We start from the raw sequence: 16,222 nt of genomic DNA, 5'->3' as shown, positions 1-16,222 counted from the left end.
TCCAGTAACTGTAGTTGTACTGTGATATTTGAAGTTAAAACACACTAAACAGGACACTTACCATGTTTTTACCACATTAACTGCAGTTTTGCTGTGATATTTGAAGTTAAAATACAGTAAACATGACACTTATCATGTTATTACCACGGTAACTGTAGTTGTAATGTGATATTTGAAGTTAAAACACAGTAAACAGGACACTTACCATGTTTTTACCACATTAACTGCAGTTTTGCTGTGATATTTGAAGTTAAAATACTGTAAACATGACACTTATCATGTTATTACCACGGTAACTGTAGTTGTACTGTGATATTTGAAGTTAAAACACAGTAAACAGGACACTTACCATGTTTTTACCACATTAACTGCAGTTTTGCTGTGATATTTGAAGTTAAAATACAGTAAACATGACACTTATCATGTTTTTACTCCAGTAACTGTAGTTGTACTGTGATATTTGACGTTAAAATACAGTAAACATAACACTTATGTTTTTACCTCAGTAACTGCAGTTGTACTGTAATATTTGAAGATTAAACAGAGTAAACACAACACTTACCATGTTTTTGGCACAGTAACTGTAGTTTTACTGTGGCAGTTTCAGTAAAAAAGCACAATAACCACAACACTTCTTATGCTTTTACTGCAGTATCTTTAGTTTGACTGTGATATGTATAGTAATAGCACAGTAATCAGCAAACTTTCTATGGGTTTACCAGTGTAATGCTAGTTTTGATGTGCTTTTACGACAGATACCACAGTTATCACTACACTTACTATACCATGCTTGTAATACCTTTTAATGTAAAATCCAAAAAAAAAAAGGTATTTTTTAACCTCTTGCAGTTCATTCATATCAGTTTATAACTTAAATATTTTGCTCACAGATCATTACTAAGATTCTCTATATAATTCTATTTTCTTTCCCTTTTTTTAGCTGAAAAGACCTAAAGGAAGCATTCAACCCAGTCTTGTTTGTGGAGAGGTATTTATAAGGTATATATTATAAGACCCCTTGACTACTTATGATGTATTTCCTGTATTTGGCCCAAGTGTTGAAGTGAACATGAAGACCACAAGTGTGTGTAGAACTTTTCAGTACCTGATGGGTACACTTATATTGTGGTAAAAATGCAAATTTTCAAATCTTACATTAATTTTTCAGAACCAGATCAATTACACTACTTTTAAAAGAATTCATTAGATATACAGCTTGATATTAATGACTCACTATTAATAATGGATGCATTTACCATTTAATTATTTAATTTAACATATCATTTAATTATTTAATTTGACATATAATTACAGAGGCTGTTTTTACAGTCTAAAAAAAAAGAAAACCCACATTAATGTGTAAACCAACAAGTTGCATGTACTGTAATAATATCTTCTTCCTTTTCTGTCTTACAGGATTACTCACAGATTGTGCCGGCCTTCTTTTCCAGGTCTCTACAATACCAAAATCAACAGCTCTTTTACGAGCCAACCCTCACAAACCTTCCTAAAAACTAAAAGAGCTATTACTGAGTCTCAATGAATCTTGCCATGATCAGCCCCTCCCAGGTACATTTTTTAAAAATCAACATTTACTCATCAAATGCTCTGGTCTGAATCTTATTTTAAATTAACTTAATTATATTTTTAAGCAGCAATATTAATTTCACATAGAGTAAGTAGAGAATTTCTTGTTTGACAGAAGAGAAGATAGACCAAGGAAGTCTTTTGTTCAGGGTGAGGAATGAATATGGCCATCTTGCCTCGTCCCAACTCCTCCTTCCGCACACGACATCTGACAGAAGAACCGACCAAACACAATATGTTCTGGGCTGAGGAATTCCTTATGAACATCCAGCAGGCGGAGAGGCCATTGGAGCAGTATCGCATACTGGAGCAGTATGTCTCCTTATTTGGTCTTTCCTGTTCTGTTTCTTATTATGAAGTCACTGTTTAACCACTTACACCTGTCCTTGTCTCATTAGCCTGGTTATATAAGTTTGATTCAGTTCCTTGGTCTTTGTCGGTTCTTAGTGTCATTTAAGGTTGTTTTCGTTGTGTTAGCGTGTGGTTTCCCTGCTGTTCCTGTTCCCTGGTTTGGATTATTAAAATAAAGTACATGTTCATGATTTCCTCGTCCCAACTCCTCCTTCCCGCACACGATACCTGACAGTAGCATGTTAGTAAGTGTGACTGGAACATTTTTTATCTTAAGTTTTTAAAAACCACACCACCTGTTTTTTCTTAGAAAAAAGCAGTGTTATAAAAGTGGTTTAGTTACTATTATACAAACAATTTATATTATTTCATTGTTTTGTAAATGTTGTGTGTAATAAATTGTTGATTAATAGCAGTGTTGGGGAGTAACTAGTTACTTGTAACAGAATTACGTAATTTAATTAGAAAATAAATGCAATTGTAATTAGTTGCAGTACTTTTGAAAAATGCCAGTGATTACAAAGGGGATTACATCTGATTTTTTTCACACACCCACCCCCACTTACAGATTCAGTTGACTTCTTTCATAAATTGCATTGACTGCTCTCAAATGAGACACCATTGTTTCAGGAGTTTAGGACACATGCTTATTCGATAACTGTTTTATTTCCTATTTGGGTTTATGCATAAACTTTCCTGTCATCTCTCTACTGTTCTATCACAATAAAAGGCATAAAAAGCCCCCCAAAATTAAAAATAATAAATGCAATGTTATTTTAGGTTTCTTCCATTTCTGCATCTAAAAACATAAAACCTGCCCTGTTATACTGTTTTTTTGTTTGTTTGTTTGTTTGTTTGTTTTTTTCAAACAGAAAAAAACAGTTGCAATTTAATCTTAATGTGGTTCAGAGATTAAGGGCATAATGCTAATGCTGTCCACACGAGGGAGCCACAGGATAGCTAATCATTCAAGATCTAAACTCAAAACTTTGTTAACGTTTCATTTAGGTGACTAAATAACAAATGCATATAAATTAATTATATTTTCATAACCTTAAAGCCCGGTATAGTAAGTATGCAAAAACTGTAATCTCTAAAATGCTGATAGACCATTACTTTTTTTTTAAACTTAATTTTAATGGTATTGACCATACATTTCTTAAGTTGTCAGACATAACTGAATGTACTTCCAAGTGAAGAAGGGGCACTATATTAGCCATCTATTTTCATATTGTGCATATAATAGTACTCACATATGGACTCATAATTTAATTGAAAACAGACATGTCCATTGAATAGCTAGATCATCTACAGAAGCTATTGTGCTTGGATCCCAATGATCGCCCTGAGTTAAACCGCATTGTTTCAGTTACCTTCTGTGTCGTTGCCCACAGCGCTTCGGTGACAGGACTTTGAAATAGCAAACAGGGAAAACAGTAATAGGCATGACTTATTTCGTATCCAGCTAGCCAACTCGGTTGAAGCTGTTGTCGTAGCCTAGTAGGCGGGCCAGCTCAAGAATGCCGGACATACAAGTACTCTGGCTGTTTTGCCCCAAGGGGCCGAGGCCGGCTCTGCCAAGCCAACATCAAAGCTAGTTCACTAACTTTAGCTTCTAGTTATTATTCTTCTTAGATTAAATTTTCCAAACATAACTCGTCCTAGGGCTTTCATGCCACAGGCCCAAAACTTGGCAGAGACCTGGGCCCTGATGGCTAGTTTGTTGCTATATCTTTTTAGACTGATCAGACTTACAGTTTTTTTATTATTAATTTTTAAATATGAAAAAATTCCCATAGACTTACATTGGCTGAGAAAAAATGCCCCCTCTAGAGGAGCAATACCACTTGAGAAAGGGAGGAGTCCTTTCAGTTACTTTCACTTTTAAATGGTGGAAAATACAAATAAATACGTAAATTTTATTAATACTGACAAGCTACACCAACATATCTGATCATAAACAGGTCAGGGCTTATTAATGATGACTGCCTGACCAGAGAAGTAAAAGATCATAGATCTGTGACCGCTTCGATCAGGGACTGCTATCCGCACATGCTCACTAAAATACATTATTTGTACGTCTTTTCAAACGTTTTCAAAGAAAATACTCCAGCGAATGTATGCAATCCACCCATTAGAACACACCAAGAGCTAAATTTAAGTTTTTATGAGCTGTTTTATGTAAAACAGAAAGCCTAGATTCGGATTACGGCGCTGGCGAGCTCTCTGCAGCGTCCTCATTAAACATCTTTATTCGGACGTGTTAAAGCCTTGTAAATAAAACTACTCCAGCGATACAACACAATAATAGTAGAAGACCATAATAAAGAGGTTAAAATGACAGCTTATGAGTGTCCGTGACATTTCTTTGTGTTAAACTGCACAGCAAGGCGTCGCAGCTCGCTGCGCTCCGTACGTGCTGACTAATCATCATTTACAGCTGTTTTAAAGGCTTTTAAATGAAAACACTCCAGCGAAAGAACACAATAATAGCAGAAGAACATATTAAACAGGTAAAATGAGCTTGTCAGATATTCTGTGTGTGCAATGCAACGCGTCGCGGCTCACTGCGCTCCGCCCGTGTTGACTAATCTACATTATTTACAGCTGTTTTAGAGGCTTTTCAATGAAAACACTCCAGCGATAGAACACAATAATAATAGAAGAACATATTGAAAAGGTAAAATGGCTATTTTTGAGATATTCTGTGTTTAAATGCACAGCAAAGCGTTGCGGCTCGGATGATCGCGCCCAACGCATTCATCCCCACTTCTCTCGGACAAACACAGGCGAGATTATATGAAAATATATGATATCTTGGCGAATATAATTGAAAACAGGCATTTATGTCTCATGTGAACATAAACTGTTGAGAAATAATTCGGAGGTGGATCATTATGTGAGCATTAAAGGGACCCCATTCACCAGCTGCTTTCTGATTTCAGTGTTAATCCATAAAAAAAATCATTTGTTTGTCTTGGCTTCTTATATGTATGTATGTATGTATGTATTTATTACTCTAGCAAGAATTAATATTTAATGAAAACTATGCAATGTTATTTTAGGCTTCTTCCATTTCTGCATGTGCACACTAAAACTAAAACATGCTCTGTGATACTGTTCTTCTCATTCTGCATCTAAACACCTAAAAACAGAAAACCTGCCCTGTTATACTATTTTTTTTTTCCAAATAGAAAAAAATAGTGGCAATTTAATCTTAATGTGGTTCAGAGATTAAGGGCATAATGCTAATTCTGTCCACACGAGGGAGCCGCAGGATAGCTAATCATTCAAGATCTAAACTCAAAACTTTTCATTTAGGTGACTAAATAACAAATGCATATAAATTAATTATATTTTCATAACGAAATATGAAATATCTGGCTCTCTTAATAATAAAACCATCAAACTTAAAACTTTTTAAAAGTTTTAAAAGTTTTAAAACTTTTTAAAACTTCTTAAACTTTTTAAACTTTATAAACTTTTCAAACGTTTTAAATTTTCTGTTCCGGCTTTCTCATTTTAAATATTGCTCACAGTAAAATACCAAATTTCAGCCTGCCTCTCAGATATGTCATAGAGGTTTGCACAGCTGACATATATAGATATCCAGTTTTCTATTAAAGATATTATTTATTTCATTTAATTAATAAAATGTTTTAAACTACATTACCCATAAGCCTCTGTAATTCTGTCGATGGAACAGGGAAAACATGGCGCTGTTATTTGTAGTTCACTGAAGTTATGCTTTGGGTTAGGGTTAGGATCTCGCTAAAGGAGTAATTTCTCTCAACATAGCAATACATTATTGTTAACTTAATATATTATTAACGTGATAACATCAGCAAAACATACTTTTGTAGCATAATGTGCTGTTTAATATGGGTTAAAAGATAATCCAATCACAGCAAGTCCTGCAGGTGAGAAGGGAACTTCACAGCCACTGACATCCCAGCTGAACAGAGGCATCACACTTGTCCATTTATGGTCATTTATGACAAATTTCTTCAGTTTTTCGGCTGAAGTGACAGATTCAGTTAACAATAATTAAATTAGCTACCTATTAGATTGTGTTTTATTAACGTCTACACCTACAGTAATTATTGTTGACAAAAACTGGGCAATACTGATATGCTGTTTCCCATGCAGCCTTAACCCATAGATTTATCTAATTAAATTCAATAGATGACTTTTATTTATTTATTTATTTTGACCATAGACAAGTGCATTTACTAATCAAATAATGTGCTTCTAACATTTACATTGTAAATTACATTGTGTTTTAAAGTTATAAATATATTCACTTTTGTGTTTCTGTAATTCTCTACCATTTTAACTCTAAGAATAAAAACTTAATAAATATAAACAAGTAAATATATAAAGCATAATGAAAAGCATAGTTTTGTAAGCATTTCCCAGTATTTACTGATATGTCAAACATAGTGCCCAAACTACTGCACTATATCCTCTGTCACCAAGCTTGTTTTTGCCACTATGAAGAATAAAAAAGCAGTTAATTACAAAAATGTATTTAATTATAGTTATACAATTAATTATAGTAAAATATAACTTAAGGTGTGTACCTCAGAAATATATAACAAAAGTCCTTACATATATATATAAAACATATAAAAAAACAATATAAAAACAATATTTTTACAAAATATTTTGTCTTCTCTTAAAATAAATAAATAAAACTAAAAGGCAAGCAAGAACAACATTGTACATTTTTAACTGTAACGCTTGCAATGCATATTGTAATGCATCCATTATTAAAAGTAAATCATTAATAGCAAGCTATATATCTAATTCTTTTAAATATGTTTACATGCTAACAGGACACATCAAACTAGCATTTCCACCCATTAAAGAGAGAGACATCATGTAATGTTGGACAATGAACTGATGGGGCCCATTTGAAGTAATTTATTTAGAAGCCAATGGACAATATAAAGTTTCTGACTGTGTGGGGCATCGACTGTGTCAGGCATTCACCACTGCCACCCTCATCTGACACACCTCCGGTAGCACCACCCACTCGTTCACAGTCACCCGAATTCTAACTCGCATCACCTGTTCCTCGTTGAGCCACGCCCTATAAATAGACACTCAGCCATTTGCTCATTGTCTGGTCTACCGTTCACATGCTGGTTCTGACTCTCCTTCCTTCGATGTTTGGCATGGCTCTAACAGTGGACTTTTGGACTTCAACAATCTACCTAAGCATTCAGTTAAGAACCTCTTTCACTGTTTGAAGCTTTGTCTTGTAAATAAGACGTTGTTTAATAAATTGTTGAAAAGTATTGCCACTCATCTCTCGTCTCCTCCATCCCCTTGTGTGTGCGTAAGTGTGACAGAAGACCAGACCGCTGACAAGAAATACACCGCATGAGCACCGAAACACCCGCCGCTACTAACCCTTTCTCTGAGCTGGTGAATGCCTTGAAGGCGGCGTTCCAACCTCCATCGACACCGTCCGTCTCAGGATCTCCCATGGCCATGCCCGCAACATTTGCAGGAGAGGCGGCTGAGTGTAGCGGTTTTCTGCTTCAAGTAAATCTCTTCATCAAAATGCAACCACAACTGTTCACCTCCGATGACGCTAAGGTGGCATTTCTCATCTCACTCCTAACCGGTAAGGCCCTGCTGTGGGCTAAAGCTATTTGGAACGCGGAAAATCCGATCATTCATTCATATGAACAGTTTACTAATCATTTCACCGAAGTTTTCAGTACCACAACAGGAGAACTTGCTACTTCGGATCAACTCTTCCGGCTACAGCAGGGCACTTCTTCAGTGAATCACTACACTCTTCACTTCTGTACACTGGCGGCGGCTAGTGGTTGGAATGAGAAGGCACTGCTCGGGGCCTACAGGCAAGGCCTCAGTCCTGACCTCCAAGCTGCGATGGCTTTATACGACGACAGCATTGGATTAGAGGCTTTTCAGGCGAGGGAGGAATACATCTTGGAGGCCCTAGCTCATTCAACCATCAACCTCACTGGCCGCTTCCAGCTTCTTCGTGGGCAAGAAGGATGGGGGGTTATGGCCCTGCATTGATTACCGACAACTCAACTCCCAAGTCATCCAACAACCCTATCCGCTCCCTCTGGTCCCAGCCACCCTCGAAGAGCTTTGTGGAGCCCAAGTCTTCACGAAGCTGGACCTGCGGAGTGCGTATAACCTCGTTCGTATCCGTGCAGGAGACGAGTGGAAGACGGCATTCGTGACACCCACCGGCCACTATGAATACCGGGTAATGCCGTACGGCCTCTCCATCAGCCCATCCGTCTTCCAAACGTTTATGAACGAGGAGTTCCTCCATAGGTTCGTTATTGTCTACATCGATATCTTGATCTACTCCCGGAACATGGCCGAACATCGCCACCACGTCCAGCAGGTCCTCCACAAGCTCTGAGAACACCCCCTCTATCTCAAGCTGGAGAAATGAGTTCCATCGTCCATCTGTACACTTCCTGGGTTACATCATTTCGGCCGAGGGCGTGCAAATGGATCAGGGGAAGGTTTAAGTCATCCAGGAATGGCCTCAACCACTCACAGTCAAGGAACTCCAGCGCTTCCTAGGATTTGCCAACTTCTACAGAAGATTCATTAAGGATTACAGTACCATTACTGCGCCGTTAACCTCCCTCCTGAGGGGTAAACCAAAGACCATCTGCTGGAACCCCCCTGCCCACGAAGCCTTTCTCCAGCTGAAGAAGATTTTCAGTACCGTACCCCTTCTACATCATCCAGATCCAGAACTTCCCTTCACGGTAGAGGTCGACGCATCCACCACTGGAGCAGGTGCGGTACTGTCCCAAGCGGTCGGTGAGCCTCCACTCCTCCATCCCTGTGCTTTTCTACTCCCGAAAGCTGTCACCGGCGGAGCAGAATTACGACGTGGGTAATAGAGAGCTCCTCGCCATCAAGCTTGCCCTGGAGGAGTGGCGCCATTGGTTGGAGGGTTCCAAACATCCATTCACAATCATTACTGACCATAAAAATCTTCAGTACATCCGGGAGGCCAAGAGACTCAACCCCCGCCAAGCAAGATAGGCTCTGTTCTTCACACGATTCAACTACAAAATCACCTATAGACCTGGCTCTAAGAACATTTCAGCGGACTCTCTATCCCGACTCCATTCCACAGATCAACCCGTCGAACCAGAGCCAATTGTACCCTCCAACCTAATCGTCAGCCCCATCGTCTGGGAGATGGATGAAGACATCCGCAGCGCCACTCTCCAGGAAGCTGCTCCGCCGAAATGTCCAGAAGGCAAGATCTTCGTTCCTCTCACCCTACGTCAAGACCTTCTGGACACAGCTCATCGGTCTCCGGGCTCTGGACACCCTGGCAGCCAACAGACCCTCTCGCTCTTACAATCTCGTTACTGGTGGCCCAGTATGCGCTGAGATACCATCAGGTACGTCCAGAGCTGCTCTTTCTGTGCCATGTCTACTTCTCCTCGTCAACTCCCTACAGGCAAACTGGTTCCACTACCCATCCCACAGAGGCCCTGGTCCCACATCGGAGTAGACTTTGTGACCGATCTCCCGGCAGCCGAAGGTAACACTTGCATTCTGGTCATGGTGGATTGATTCTCTAAAATGTGCAAGTTTTTTCCCATGAAGGGTTTGCCCACGGCGATGGAGATGGCTGAGATTCTGTTCCAACACCTATTCCGCTACTTCGGCTTGCCTGAGGAGATCGTGTCGGACCGGAGACCTCAATTCATCTCTCATGTATGGAAAGCTTTCTTCAAATTGTTCAGTGTTACAGTTAACCTATCTTCTGGATATCATCCACAGACAAACGGCCAGACAGAGAGGAAGATCCAGGAGCTCAGACGTTACCTCCGGGCATACTGTCACGCAGACCAACACTGCTGGAACAGGTTCCTCCCGTGGGCCGAGTACGCACAGAACTCCCTGCACCAAGATACCACCGGCTTAACATCTTTTCAGTGCGTACTCTGGTACCAGCCTCCGCTGTTTCCCTGGACAGAGGACCCTCTAATGTTCCAGTGGTAGACCACTGGTTTCGAGAGAGTGTGGGACTCAGCTCATCACCATCTGCAGCGGGCTGTACGACAACACAAGCGCTTCGCCGACATCCGACGGAGACCTACCCTCGAATTCCAACCTGGGGACCAGGTTTGGTTGTCTACACGGGATCTCCGCCTCCATCAACCCTGCCGCAAGCTGAGTCCCCGCTACATTGGTCCGTTCAAGATCCTGAGACGCATCAACGAAGTCACGTTCCAACTTCAGCTCCCACCAAGGTATCGTATTCATCCCACTTTCCACGTTTCCCTACTTAAACCTTGTTATCCCTCTGCCACAAAACAACCGGGAGCTGAAGTGGAGCCCCCTCCTCCGGAGATCCTGGAACCACCGTCCATATACACTGTCCACGAGATTCTGGGCTCACGGCGTCGAGGGGGCAGTTGGAATATCTCGTCGACTGGGAGGGTTATGGACCTGAAGAGCGATCCTGGGTCTCACGGGATGATGTACTAGACCCCACCTTGTTATCTGACTTCCATTGAGACCATCCGGATCAGCCTGCCCCTCGCGGTCGAGGTCGCCCTCGACGTCGTGTTAGGGCGTCGGGAGCCGCCCCTGGAGGAGGGGGTAGTGTCAGGCATTCACCACTGCCACCCTCATCCGCCACACCTCCGGTAGCACCACCCACTCGTTCACAGTCACCCGAATTCTAACTCGCATCACCTGTTCCTCATTGAGCCACGCCCTATAAATAGACACTCAGCCATTTGCTCATTGTCTGGTCTACCGTTCACATGCTGGTTCTGACTCTCCTTCCTTCGATGTTGTGGCGTGGCTCTAACACTGGACTTTTGGACTTCAACAATCTACCTAAGCATTCAGTTAAGAACCTCTTTCACTGTTTGAAGCTTTTTTTTAAATAAGACGTTGTTTAATAAATTGTTAAAGTATTGCCACTCATCTCGTCTCCTCCTTGTGTGTGCGTGAGTGTGACAGACTGTTTTCCAAGAAGGGGCACAACTGATTTACAAATATTGTAATGAGACTGTACAGGGGACTGAGGCAATGACTAACATTCAGCAGTAGAGTAAACGCTGCAGGACTGTCTACAGGTACACTTGTACAATATCATACAAGTGTTCAATTTAATTATTGAATTAAGACTTTGATGTACTAATGGGGTATTTTTAAAACTTTTACCCAGTCCAAATATCCACACTTGCGGTCTTGGCCACTTGATAGTACATGCATGTGACAGGAAGTAAGTTCGCAAGACTGTCCCGGGTCTTAATAATGCCAAATTGCAGTGCCCTTAATGCACACTAAATCCACACCATTTTGAATACTGCTCTGGAAGCTTAGTGTATCCCATCATGCATCATGTCTTGGAATAAATCATGAGACTTTTTGCCAAGATCTAGCGAGAGGTCATGGGGGGGGGAAAAAAAAAAAAAAAAAAAATTATAATCATTAGATATTACGAATAATTTGGTAGTAAAACAAAGTGTTGCATGTTTTACTGGTGCAAAGAGAAGTATATTTATTTTGTACATCATTTGCAACTGCTTTTTATCACTTAATTAGAAGCACCACAAATTAAATTGCCATCTGTTATAGGGACTATTGAACAGACATTTAGAAGTTTATTTTAAAATGCATAGTTGAAACTAAAAATACATTTCTGTAAACACTGTAAGCATTTTTACCACACTATAAGTGTGTCCCATCAGGTACTGAAAAGTTCTATGTAAGTAGTCAAGGGGTCAAGTGCCAAAATTTGCAAGTGTGGGTATTTGGACAGGGCAAAAGTTTAAGAAACAACATGTTATGTTATATATGCTGCGTATGCAGTGTATGCAAATTATAACAGCAGGACTGTTTGATAAAAGGGTAAAACTAACACAGACCTACCACTGCAAATGCCTCCCTCCGCAGCTTTCTGTCTTCTCTGTTTCTAAATGAATACCTCTCCACAAACAAGACTGGGTTGACTGCTTCCTTTAGGTCTTTTCAGCTAAAAAAAAAAAGGGAAAGAAAATAGAATTATACAGAAAATGTTAATAATGATCTGTGAGCAAAATATTTAAGTTATAAACTGATATGAATGAACTGCAAGAGGTTAAAAAATACCTTTTTTTGGATTTTACATTAAAAGGTATTACAAGCACGGTATAGTTACAGTGGTAAAACCATAGAAAGTTTGGTGATTACTGTGCTATTACTATACATATCACAGTCAAACTAAAGATGCTGCAGTAAAAGCATAAGAAGTGTTGTGGTTACCATGGTAAAAACATGGTAAATGTCATGTGTACTGTGTTTTAACTTCAAATAACACAGCAAAACTACAGTTACCATAGGAAAAAAAATGTTAAGTGTCGTGTTTATTGTTTTCACAAACTTTCACAGTGAAACTGCAGTTACTGTGGTAAAAACATGGTGAGTATCATGATTACTGTGTTTTAACCTCAAAAATCACAGCAAAACTGCAGTTACCGTGGTAAAAACATGGTAAGTATCATGTTTACTGTGTTTTAACTTCAAATTTCACAGCAAAACTGCAGTTACCGTGGTAAAAACATGGTAAGTGTCATGTTTATTGTTTTCACAAACTTTCACAGTGAAACTGCAGTTACTGAGGTAAAAACATGTTAAGTGTCCTGTTTAATGTGTTTTAACTTCAAATATCACAGTACAACTGCAGTTGCTGTTGTAAGTGTTGTGGTTACCATGATTTTACTACGAATACAACTTACATTTTTGAACCTGATATGAATACAAAACTGAAGGAAGGTCTGTGGCACGTCACGTGACAGATAGAGTTTAATCGCAGTTAGCAGGTGTGTTTGTTCAGTTAAATGCAATGAAATGCAATGCCATGACAGCCTCGGATATAGTTAAGTGAATAAACATAAGGCGCTAATCTGATTAATAAAGAAGACAAGATACATTTAAAAAAAAAAACATTAAGACAGCGTATTTACGACTACTCAACCAACCTGTGGCACAAGTAAACTGACGGTAAATATCGCAATGTGTGCTGAATGAGACTTCTTGAGTCTTCTTCATCATCTCATGTCCTTTCTGTCTGTGTTCTGACACCAAAAGTTTCCCACTGAAATCAGTGCAGGTCCCAGTTCGTCGATATAGTGACGCCGAGGGGCACCTTTGGCCTTCAGAGTGAGAATGGGTTCCAATACACAAAAATGCAGAAAAGCCAAAGAATCTGTGGGACCTGAAGGATTTTTCTAAAGAACAGCAGGCAGTTTAACTGTTTAGGACAAACAAGGGACTCATGAACAACTATCACTAAACAAAAAAATAATATATTTTCTCTTGTGGAGTATACGTAAATGTCTTTTATGTGAAATATCTTATTCAGGTCAGTACTAAATAAAAAATAACATGCATTGTGTATGATCCCTCTTATTTTGGTAAAATAATTATATAATTTTGCAGATTCTGCAAGGTGTGTGTAATCTTCTGGTCTCAACTGTATATATGATTAATCGATTTGACAGCATTCATTTTAACTCAATCTAAGTTCTGCGAATACTTAACCCCTCCATTATGAATGAGTTAAATCTGCTTTACTTCCAGTAAAGGATTATTTAAAATGCAAATCCCTGAAAGGTTTTTAAGCACATGACATGGTTCAAAATGAACCTAAATAGAACCTAAAAATCCTTTTCAAAACATTGACATTGGATAACTTGATCTTCCTGTTGACATTAGGCCTATATTTTTTCCACTTTTCTTACTTTCATTCATATTTGTGGACATATGTACAACCTGTCACCTCATGTTCACTGTTTAGCAGAGCATCAGAACAAAAATACTAGCTGTTGGTTGAACTCTTGGCCCACTATTACAACATGATCTGCACTGACCTCTGCTGTCTGGAAACTAATAAAAACAGCCCTTACAGAAACAAACAGAAGTGTCCTTCTTTTGCCACTAGGCTGTGCAATAACCTCAACTTTAGGCCCTCATTGAACCCTCAGACATTTTACACAAAAAAAAAGCAATATGAGAAGCCAACCCAAATATAAATGGTCCAACAAAACTCTATTGCAGTTCATTTAGATTAATAGTTACATTGAACTCTGTGGACGTGGATTCCGTAGATAAAGGTGGAACTCTGTCCCATAGCAATAAAATTGTGCAATAATGTTCAGAAATATGTTTGCTAGAGTGATCATATTTCCATGTTGTTGTTGTCACAGTGACCCAGGTGCAACTAAGAACAGCAACTGAAACCAAAAGACAGAGAGATCACTCCTTCATACAAGCACATCACACATAGGCCAGATCATTTTACATGATCATAAGTGTGTTAAAACCTGCTAAACATTCACTCATCAGTTACAGTGCTATTTTGTGCTAAAACAAATATGGATCATGAACGGAATGGCTTGTTTCCTCAATCATAATTTATTGTGCTGTTACTCTAATCTCACACTCATGAATTTTGCTTGGTGTAAAACAATCGTAGTTAAACATGTTTAAGTTAAAAACTGTATGCAATGTGTATAGGGAACAGGGGCGCGGGAAGATATTTTAGGTTGAGGTGCTGTACGGGCCCCGAGTTATTTACGCACCTGGGGCCGGGCTTCGGGCCAATTTCCGTCAAGTGCATGCAACAGGCTAAAGCTTGCCACAAAGCACCGGCAAAAGTAATTGACATGAATGTGTCGGGGAAATAGTAAGAATATTTTTTGAATTATTTATTAATAAACTAGCGTTTTCTGAGTCAGTGTTTTAAGGATGAAGTCAGCGATCCTTGCCATCTCCTCATTGGACAAGCCTTTAGAAATAAATGCATCTTTATGGATTATACATAATGAAAGCGTTTTTGTTTTCAGTTTGACTCTGTTTTCGACTCCGAGATTTCTGATAAGCTATGCCCACAGAAAAAAAACAGGGGGTGCTGCAGCACCCTCAGCACCCCCACTTCCCGCGCCTAGGGAATTAATTATGCATCAAATGCTTTAGTGAATCTTAAAGTGAGGTTTAGCAGCCTTTTTCATATATTTGCAGTTGTTAAAGGAGTACACTTCCAAAACAAAAATTTACAGATAATGTACTCACCCCATTGTCATCCAAGATGTCCATGTCTTTCTTTCTTCATTCATAAAGAAATTATGTTTTTTTAAGAAAACCATTTCAGGATTTCTCCCCAGATATGTATGGTGCCCGCTTGTTTGAACTTAAAAAATGCAGTTTAAATACAGCTTCAGAGGGCTCTTATACAGGCCTACTTTTTAACCGCAAACGCTTATCTTGACGGTCTAGCGCTGCCTGACATTTAGGGTATGTCGAAAAACTCCCATCTCATTTTCTCCTCCAATTTCAAAATCGTTTTGAAATTTTTTTTTTTTTTGTTTTTTTTTGTTTGTTTGTTTGTTTTGTAAAGGGCGTTTGATCTTCTTTGCATGTTCACTTTGTAAACACTACTGGGTCACTTCTGCAGCGATGTAGTATGATTTAGTGGGAGGAGAAAATGAGGAATTTTTCGACATACCCTAACTGTCATAAACAGGAACACACACAGTTCACGCAGAACTACACAAAGAGGAGCGTTTGCGGTTAAAAAAAATATATATATAGTAATTTATTTATTTATTTATTTTTTATTTTTTTTTTTAAAATAACCGATCGTTTCGCTAGACAAGACCCTTCTTTCTCGGCTGGGATCGTTTAGAGCCCTTTGAAGCTGCATTTAAACTACATTTTGGAAGTTAGAACTCGGGGGCACCATAAATATTAATTGACCCTATGCACGGACTACTTCCTTGCTTTAGACAGCTCAGTCACCTAAACTGTACTGTGCCGTAATAGGAGTGTCCTTTGCTCGTTTTCTCTAGATGTTTCATTCGGTTATTACTATCAATCATAGCAATGACTCGCACATATTTAGCGGATTTACTCGCATAATTATGATTAATCCATTCACAATTCCAAGAAAAGTTTTGTTTGTCTAAGAGGACCAAACGTCAGTGTATACCGTTTCAAGAATGACAAACGCGAGTGTAAAAAACTATGCGAGTAAATCCTCTAAATTTGCACAAGTCATTGCTATTATTGACAGTAATAACCGAATTAAACATCTGACACGCCGATGTCAAAAACAGAGCTGTGCATTAAATGATTCAGACTAAATTCATACAAAACATGTTTGTGCTGGTTAAATTTAGGCTATTTAATAGCGTTTACAGTTCAAGATAAAACTTGTAAGAGATGTAGTTAAAAGATGTAGTTATTAAATTAAATT

The 16,222-nt window shown here is 38.9% G+C and overlaps 1 long non-coding RNA gene across 1 annotated transcript; it reads left to right on the top strand.

Moving 5' to 3' along the window:
* Positions 1-943: 943 nt before the first annotated feature.
* Positions 944-2,110, top strand: LOC127176491 (uncharacterized). The gene is made up of 3 exons (XR_007829106.1): positions 944-999; positions 1,417-1,569; positions 1,703-2,110. It is a non-coding gene; the product is annotated as an uncharacterized LOC127176491 (long non-coding RNA).
* Positions 2,111-16,222: the final 14,112 nt, after the last annotated feature.

This window comes from Labeo rohita, chromosome 14, assembly GCF_022985175.1.
Source record: "Labeo rohita strain BAU-BD-2019 chromosome 14, IGBB_LRoh.1.0, whole genome shotgun sequence".
NCBI lineage: Eukaryota > Metazoa > Chordata > Actinopteri > Cypriniformes > Cyprinidae > Labeo > Labeo rohita.
This window is presented reverse-complemented; position numbering and strand designations above follow the sequence as displayed.